This window comes from Chenopodium album, chromosome 17 (genome assembly GCF_948465745.1).
Source record: "Chenopodium album chromosome 17, dcCheAlbu1.1, whole genome shotgun sequence".
In the NCBI taxonomy this organism is placed as follows: domain Eukaryota; kingdom Viridiplantae; phylum Streptophyta; class Magnoliopsida; order Caryophyllales; family Amaranthaceae; genus Chenopodium; species Chenopodium album.
Window position 1 is genome coordinate 30,558,971 of NC_137850.1, and position 9,825 is coordinate 30,568,795.

Genomic DNA, 9,825 nt, shown 5'->3' on the forward strand with positions numbered 1-9,825 from the left:
GCACGAGAGGACGAGACCCATGATGGGCCTCATCCGCTAGTATGGTCGGCCATATGGAGGAATAAGGAGGGTTTTGGGCTTCGTGACTTAGTCTAATTATAATAGGATTATAAATAGACTAAGTGCCTAGGGTTTACAGTAATGGAATTCAGTGATCAGTTTGATCAAACCCTAATTAGAAAACACGAAACCTAATCCCCTCATACTCCTCTATCTCACAGCTCTCTCCTCCTCCCTCGGCGCCGGTTGTGGTGGTGTTTCATAGTGGTCGGTTAGTCTATTAAAGGTGGTTATCGTGGTTTTCCCCTTCACTCGACCAATCTATTATTGGTGGACGGCTCGTTCGAATGCCGTGGACTAAGTAGAGGAGCAACGCCCGGGGCTCTATTGTCTCTTTGATTTGCAAGTCGAATTGCTTCGTGGAATTCACGCTTCAAAGGTATGATTATGTGTCCTGTGTGTTATGCATGTGGTCTTGGGATTAGGTGCTTTATGAATATGATTCATGTTTTTCCACATTATAGTACCTATAAACTCCTACAAGTTTAGAGTTTTATTTTCGATAAAGTACCAATATTTCATATGTACAAAATGAATTTTCCACATTATAGTACCTATAAACTCCTACAAGTTTAGAGTTTTATTTTCGATAAAGTACCAATATTTCATATGCACAAATTGAATTATAATTTTATTCAAAAAATAATTATATTATAACTCTAAATAATTATCATATAAATTGATTTTTTGTATTATAATATTTTTTGGAGCGAAAGAAGTAGTTCAAAACGTACCACATCCATTTATTATCTATTTTAATCAATTAAAATGTAATATAATTTTATTACTGCCTTAAAAAAATATAATTTTATTACTGTGTGTAGACTTGTCAATCGGGTCGGGTCAGGAGTCATTTCGAACAAGGTCATTTCAAGTTACGAGTCAAGAAATGTTCAACCTTAGTCAAAACTTTTGGGTTTGGGTCGACCCAATAGGCTTAGAACAATTTTTTATTTAATTTATTAACATTTCATGCTTATTTTGCTCTTTTTTGAAATACATTTAATCAAACATTTTCACCAATATTATTATCAGTCATTACATGCCTACTACATAGTTTTAATAATCGCAAAAACACATCAATTCCTAACTAATTTTGCATCAGTGATACATTTTAAAATTTGACATATAGATTAAAAATTTATCTTAAAATTTAAGAAACAGCCCGGAAATCACATGGGGCACAAAACTAGTATTGTATATTCTTGTCATCTCTGATTTATAAAGCTTAGTGCTTTAATTTTTCAATAAATTCCTATCAGAAAAAAACAAATTTCAGGTAGGTTATTATAAAATAGATTTTTTCCCCATTCTTCAGAGATTTAGATAAAGTTCATTATATCAAAATATTATTTTTTAAAAAAATAGATTTTAGTATTAAATTAGTGTTTTTTTTATATAAATTTAATTTAAAACTACTCGTTAATTTTGCTTATGTGATCTATATATCAATCACTATATACTAAAAGACACACCAGTAATGACACATGTCATCTTTTGGTGTGTCCTTAATATTTTTTCCAAAAATTTAGGAAAAGAATCATAAAATAACCTATTTACCAACTTAGATTTCTCACCATATTTTTATATTAATTCCGTTATAAGCAATTACTTTTTAATGTATAATGATTGTTAATAGCAAAAAATCATGAATGTGTATCTCCTTTTTTTAACACATGAATATATATCTTTCAAAATAATATAATTAGGGAATGAAAAATTATCAAATACTTATAAAATATAAAACAATATTCCATCATGGATCAAAATAGAAGAAAGCTTGAACAAAAGATACAATATGTAGTGTTAATTTAAGTTGTTTGATTTGAGATAAAATAAGAAATAGATTTTGGACCAAATTATATATTATATTTAAATATAATTTTAAATTAATACTCCATAATAAAGAGTGAAAATCCGTGCATAACACGGGATCTAACCTAGTATTATACTAAAGTAATCCCCAGAAATATTCTCAGATTGCACATGTCAATACCACATAAAAATTTTTCCCGCCAAAAACATTGTTTTTTTTTTGTCATTAAAAAATAAATAATTTCAAGTTAGTTATAAAGCTTGAAATTTAAAAGTAATCAATAACTAAACATTAATTTTATCTGAGTAAAAGATAAGCTAGAAAATTTCAATTTGAACATACATTATCCTATGTTCAATTTGACCGAATAAAAAAAAAACTAAGTAAATCAACATACAAAATGTATTTACCATATTATACATAAAAATAATCCAACTATGTATTTTGATAAATCCGAGCATGGGTCGGGAATTAACTAGTATTTGAATATTTTAATTCCAAAATAAAAATCGAATTTCTTCTTTCATGGTTTGAAATAATATTATTTTCTTATGTGGCTCGCTAAATGCACGGTAATTCATAATATTAAATTGTGTATATCTTATTTATAGAAGAATAAACATTATTTGTTATAGAAATAATATCGTTTGTAAATTTATTTACAATCTATTTCCATAATATAACGAGAAATACAAAGTAAGTGATCAAGAAAATGTTTTTATATATATATATTTTTTTAATTCTTTATTTATCATAAAACTATGAGATATATTTTAAAGAATATTTCAAACTTTAAATCATACCAAAACTCTTAGCAAAAAATACTATTTAAATTTTTAACTTCACCTTTTGTACCGGATTATTAATTTATGCCGGATTATTAGTATCAATTAATTACATATTTGATTTTGTAATGCACGTAATTATACTCTTTTTTATATGGTTTATAATAATTCTTATATATATTTTATGTAAATTGTTATTTCTTAAATATTTTCATGTAAACATTTGTCAAATAAATATGAAATGAGTAAATTACATTTTTCATTACACGTATCTATAAGGATGTTGGGTCAATTTAAATTTGGCCTTAAACACTAGGTAAAATATGTTTTTTTTTAATAAAAACCTTATAGCGATACAATATTCAAAATTTATTACATTTTTTCAAAGTTTTTAATTCAGAAAATCGAACAATTACTGCAAAATAAACAAATAATACATTTAAATTAGGTTTAAATCATATTTTAATTTTCATATACACTAGTAATACTTATATAAAAAGTTAAAATTCATTGTTAAAATTTAAATTGAACTCAAAACAATAATTTATTGTATACAACATCATTGCATGTTCTGATGATATTCAGACTAATAGGAAGAATTAGAGCAAAAAGATTGATTCTTTGATTGCTTGAAAATGAGCAAAAGATTCGACAACCCTTTTCATAGATTTTCATTAATAATGTTTTGTTAATAAATAATTTGATAATAATGGATGTAAAAACCAAAAATAGCAGAGCTTATAAAAAATTCAATCCAAATTACCTATCTACAAATTAATTGATACAAGCAAAATTAAGAAAAATAATGAATAAAAGAGCATACCTTACCGAACTTTCCACCACGGCCATAGGGACGGGAGCCAGAGGGACGAGAACCAAAGATTACTTGTGCAAGTTCAATGAAGTTTTAGATAAATTGAATTCAACCCATTACAAATATAAATCAATACTCATGTTAATAAATAGTATTGATCTATTCATTTGATAATGCTAATGATCAAGATGTTCCTAATACTAATTTTAATATATTGCTAATATTTCTATCTTTCACTTTCCTTGAGAGGAGGAAATTTGGAGTGTGACTTCAATGATGGGCTCCTAACGAGTAACACCCCTTTATTAATCTGATCTCATTTCTTTCATTTAAAACATTTTCAGAGACAGGAATTATTTCCTAGTGACATAAATAATACTTTGATTGTCATTATTCCTAAGAAAAGTTAATGTTCGCGCATCTCTCAATTTCGACGTATTAGTCTTTGTAATACGGTCAATAAAATTTTGTATAAATTGATTCCGAATAGACTTAGGGCTATTCTTCCCTTAAAAATCTCCTCTAATTGTCATCATTGCAAATGAAATTCTACACATAAATTTAGGAAAGGTAAGATGGAGTGGTTTATGCTTAAACTGGACATAGAAAAAGTGTATGATAAGTTAGAGTGGAGTTTCATTCATGTCTCCTTGCGTCAATTTTGCCTTGATTCTCCCTTTATAACCCTTATATTGAATTGCGTGCATTCATGCAGTCTCATCTTCTGTCCTAGCTAGCTAGTTAATGTCATTTTGACTAATAGTTTTACCACCTCGAGAGGTATTAGACAAAGGGACCCTTTGTCTCTGTACCTATTTATCATTGCTATGGAAGTTCTTTCTACTTTGATTCATAAATCTGCTGATAAAAATTTGTAGACTTCTTTTTGTATGACTAGAAGCACCAGTAGTCATATTTCTCATCTTTTGTTTGCAAATGATATCCTACTATTTCGTGAAACATCCATTGAGAATACACTTGCCATGAAAGAAGTTTTTGACCATTTTTCTAGCTTGTTTGGTCATTCCATTAGCAATGGCAAGAGTAAGGTGCTTTTCTCAAAAAACATATCTTTGGAGGATAGAAAAATATTTTGTGATGCCTGTTTATGCCAAATTTTGCCTAAGGGCAACCTAAGATTGAGACGTTCGATGGCTTGAGATTTAACTATGGAAAACAAATAAACTTAAAGTAAAAACGATAAGTAAAAGATGTTTTGATGACGCGGAAAACCCAAATGCGGGAAAAACTGTGGGTAAACCACCGTTTCAGTATGAATATCTTTGAATACACTGAGTACAAGAACTATTAGATGAGAGTAGAGAGTGTAGGAATGATGTATCTACTGATTACAAGTGTGATGCTATTTATAATGTAAGCTAAGATGTCTAACCCTAGCTAATAATGCCGTTAGAGGCAGCTAACAACCTCCCTAAAATATAGGACGGCCGTTGCTAGACTAAGTCTTGAGCTTATTTCCTCGTTGAAGACTTTGCTGGATAGAATTTGAATTAAATAGGTTAATTACGTTGCTGAGGAATAGCGGCAATACTATCGTGGGCCTTGGTCAATCCGCTTCTTTCACTGATGAATCAGTTGTAAGCTCGTTCGTCGTCCTTTATAGTCATGCGTCAGGTCGTGCGTCAGGACGTGTTAGAAAATTGACCATAACAATGCCTCAAAAATCAGAGAAAATGAAGATCTCAGCCCTTACCTTGGCTTACCTACCACCAAAGCTAAGGTCAACTTCATCTCTCAAAAGATTCTGGCCAAGTTAACTTCCTAGAAATCTGTGTATTTATCAAAAGCAGAAAAGCTCTACTTGATCAATTCAATCATAAACTCTCTCCCTAACTATTATATGCAGTGTATGCTAAACAAATCAGCAATTTTGTTTGTGGGGAAAAGGTGATGATTCTGCTAAGGGTATGCACTTAGTGGGTTGAGATAAGATTGCTAGGCCTAAGGAGGAGGGGGGCTGGGAATTCGATGTGATAGCTTGTTAATTAGGGCTCACTTAATTAAAGTTCGGTATAAATCGCTTAACTATGAAAACAACCTTCTTGTTAGAATGCTTAAAGACAAATACACTAAGCAACAATCATTTTAATTTTTTAAATTCTTCTGTAGTGGTTCTCACCTTTAGAAGGGTTTTTTTTTTTTTAATTTTTTTTTTATAAATAGTGTGATAAACTAGGTTAGCCTATTTGATTGGGGATACCTAAAGCATCCTTTTGGATGATAAGGGAGAGGGAAGGCGCAAAATTAATAAAGGACCAAATTAAATTTTCATGGTGATGCCCCTTCTTTGCCATGTAGTACGCAGCCATATTCGTCTCCTTGCAATAATGGTGAATGGAGTGAGAATCAAGTGTGTTCAAAGTTACCTCCATGTCATAAATGATGTTGTAGATCTCCCATGGAATTTGCCATGTCCTCTTGATGGCGTTTATGACTGCCAGATTATCGCCTTCTATAATTAGATTACGAATGTCTAGGAGTTTAGCTCCCTCTAAGCCTTCTCTTAGGTCCATTGCTTCTTCTTGGAGAATTGAAGTGTCGGGGTGGAGAGCCTTTACCCCTGCAAGAATATTATGATCTCTGATTACAAAGTCAAAAGTAGAGCTATTTTCTCCTATTTTTGAACCATCAAAATTTAACTTGTGGGAATTTCTTGGAGGAGGGAACCAAGCTCTTTGAGTTGTATATTGGCAATTTTTATTTGGTCGGGACTTAGAAGATCTATGGGGGTCATCTTCATCGCATATTTTAATATTTTGACTATTGAACCAATCATTAGTGAAGTTCTTGATTAGAATGCAGGATTGTACTACATTGAATGACTCATTTCTAAAAATTATTGAGTTCCTAATGTACCAAATAAACCACCATGCTATAAAGATATTTTGTGTCGTCTCTAAAGGGTTTGCTGCTCTAATATTTTGAATAGAATTGATAAATGATGTCCCCATAAATTTAGACGGGTTAGTCCATTTGCCTATCTTGGTAAGGTATCTGAAGATGTCTTCTGAAAATGGGCATTTAATGAAAAGATGGACTATATTTTCTATGTGATGATTACATAATTGACAATGAAGAGGAAGTGTGACATTGCTTCTAATAATCTTTCATTCTCTTGTAGGAAGTCCATCATTACAAATTTTCCAAATGAAGTTTTTAATCTTTGGAGGGAGATTAGTTTTCCATATCCATTCGAATGAAACTTTTACATTTAATGATGGGTTATAATTAAGGCTAAATAAGCTGTAGATTTGGTCGAAAAATTTTCACTAGAAGTGTATCCCCAGAATACTTTATCTTCTAGATTGTTAGAAGGGACATAGGTGTTACAAATGACTTTGACAGTATTTTGGGGGAGGATTTGGTTTAATTTAGTAGTATTCCATTGCTTGTGTATGGGGAAAGCGTAGAACATTTTATGTGATAATATCCTTTGGGAGTGGTTAGGGCATATAAATCATATGTATCTGTTAGGAAAGTAGGTCATATGTCAATTAGGAGTCTTATTAAGGGATCGCTCAACGTAGGGAGGAAGAAACCATGCTTGATTTGTAGTAGAAAGTAAATGATTAAGAATACATTTTTTTTTTCATATATTATTAGTTCTTTATTATTTATCTTAAACCATTTGATGGATATTAAAGAATGGTTGAAACTTTAAATCATACCAAAAATCATAGGAAAAAAAAACTACAACATATTTTCTATTACATCTACGTATACAATTAAATGATATAATTTTACAATCAAGCCAATTATTTATAATCATCTCAATTATTCAATTTAAAGTGACACGTGATCATGTGTAAATATTTGATAACTTGACTAAATAAGAAAAATAAAGTAACACATGGCAATAAGATACTCCTTACCTTTGAGTTTTAATAATAATAACTAGCCTTCTAGTCCGCGCGATGCACGGGTTATTCATATAAAATTGTATTGATAGATAAGTGAGGGTATAATATGTAATCGGAAACATGATTAAAGAAATTAAAATTTTGGAACTTTAATCGAAAAAAAGGCTTAAATAGAAGGTGGAAGGGCTAAAATTAAAGAGAGAATAGGAAAAGGTTGAATTAAAGGGGAGAGATGAAGATGAAGAGATGAAGTGTGTATGAAAGATGAATTATAAGTTTAATGAAAGAATTAAAAAAAAATGGTGTAATAAAAAATTAATAGTGTAAGATGACATGTGGCACTCTGGTCAGAGAGTGTAATAGAATGGATGGGGACATGTGTCTTTCTTAGTTTTTGGTTATAGTTTTTAAATACTAAGTATAGATAGATTAGTGTTTAGCCCGGGCGATGCTCCGGATTAATACTTTAAATATTATTGTATTATAGTTTTCATGTACTACCTCCGTTTCATATTATTTGCAATGATTTGACATAGAGTAGAGAGGAAAATGCCTAATCGTTGCAAATAATATGAAACGGAGGTAGTATTATATTTTATGTAGATGAATTTGATTTTGATTTTAATTTTATTTTCTGATGTACATAATAACCTTAAGTACATATTTTTAGTTTAGATTTAGGCCCCGTTCTTCACCTTATTTTTGCTGAACTGAAATTATTTTTACTGAAACAAAATTATATTTGCTTAACTTAAATTATTTTTATTGAACTTAAATTAATTTTACTGAACTGAAATTACTTTTTCTGAACTGAAATTATTTTTACTGATTTTCTATTATAATTCTTTTTTTAGGAAAACTGAATTTTATAGAACCGAACTTATTTTTACTGAACTGAAATTAATTTTATTGAACTGAAATTATTTTTACTTAATATTATTTTTTTTAAGGTGAAGAGAACAGGGCCTTCATCTAAGAAAATATTTAGTGTTCTAGTTAATATATAGTACGGAGTACTCCGTAATACTTAACAAATATATAGCAACTGTAAAATTACAAATAAATACACTCTCATGGTCTTTATTAATTATATTTAAGAAGAATAAATAAATAATAGTATGAGATAGCAAAGATGGTATGACTTCTTTTTTATTTCCAATTGACCCAAGTTCAACTCTTGCCATAAACATTTTTTAATTGACGTGTACCATTTATATTTATAACCGGGTGACGTGGCATATTATTGGTTTTTAATTGGATGATGTGGCATCTTGTTGGTGTAATAGAGGGTGACACGTGACATGTATTCTTAATTAGAAACGCCTTTTAATATATATAGTATAGATATTGATTAATATACCAATACTTTAAATTCTAAGTTTCACCCCTGCAGGATTATTAGACCATCTCCAATGGTGAGACTCAAGTTTTAGTATTGAAATACAAAATGAGTTGTTTTTTTTACCTCTAATGGTGATACCATACCGACTTCTCAATTTAGCAACTCATGTGAATTCTAATTTCCCAATGGTGAGACTCTCTAAAATTATACAAATGCCACTTTTAATTTATGGCTCACCAAATTCATTTCTTTTTTGACACAAAATATTATAAGATTAAATTTTTTTTTTTAAAAAGATAAAACTTAAATAAATTACAAAATATATTAGAATATTGACAAGGGATGTACACTTTTTGTCAAATGAGACTAAAAGTTGAGTATCTAAACTTAGCAACTTTCTTTTGGAGTTGCTAAGTTTAGATACCAACTTATTGGTAACACTACAAAAAATACTCTCTCTCCTAAAAATATTCACTTGAGTCTCATCATCAGAGTGGGTCTTAGTATTAATTAATTTTGTAATCCACGTAACTTTACTCTGTTTTATATAGTTTGTTAGTTCTTATATGATTTTATATTTTTCATGTAATAATTTGTCAAATATAATATATGAAATGAGCATATTACACTTCTCCTTACCTGTATCAATAAGGATGTTGGGGCCATGTGAATTCGGCCTAAAACACTTGACAGTTTATTTTTTTATTTTTTTTTGATGAAAATCTTCAACTAAAACCTTACTGCGATATAGTAAACTTGCCGTGGAAATTGTAACCATTGCGAGTATAATTTATGTTCTTCCTTTACGCTTTATCTAAAATTTGGAGGATTTTTCAAATTGATAAAATATTCTAAATTAAGCATTAATTATATTGATTAATTCTACATTTTTTATGTTAAGGGTACACATCATATTAGTAGTAGGTGCAGTTTCTAGATAACAGCATTAGCACAAATGTACAATCAAGTCTTAAAGGATTACATAGCAGATTATCTAAACATATCATAGTAGAGCTCGACCAATCTGAAAAGGCAGCCCCCCTGTTATTAGCATAGCTCGACCAAGCCATAACCTCTGTTGAACTAATAAATATGTTCAATTTAGGATTATAAATCATAATTTAGAG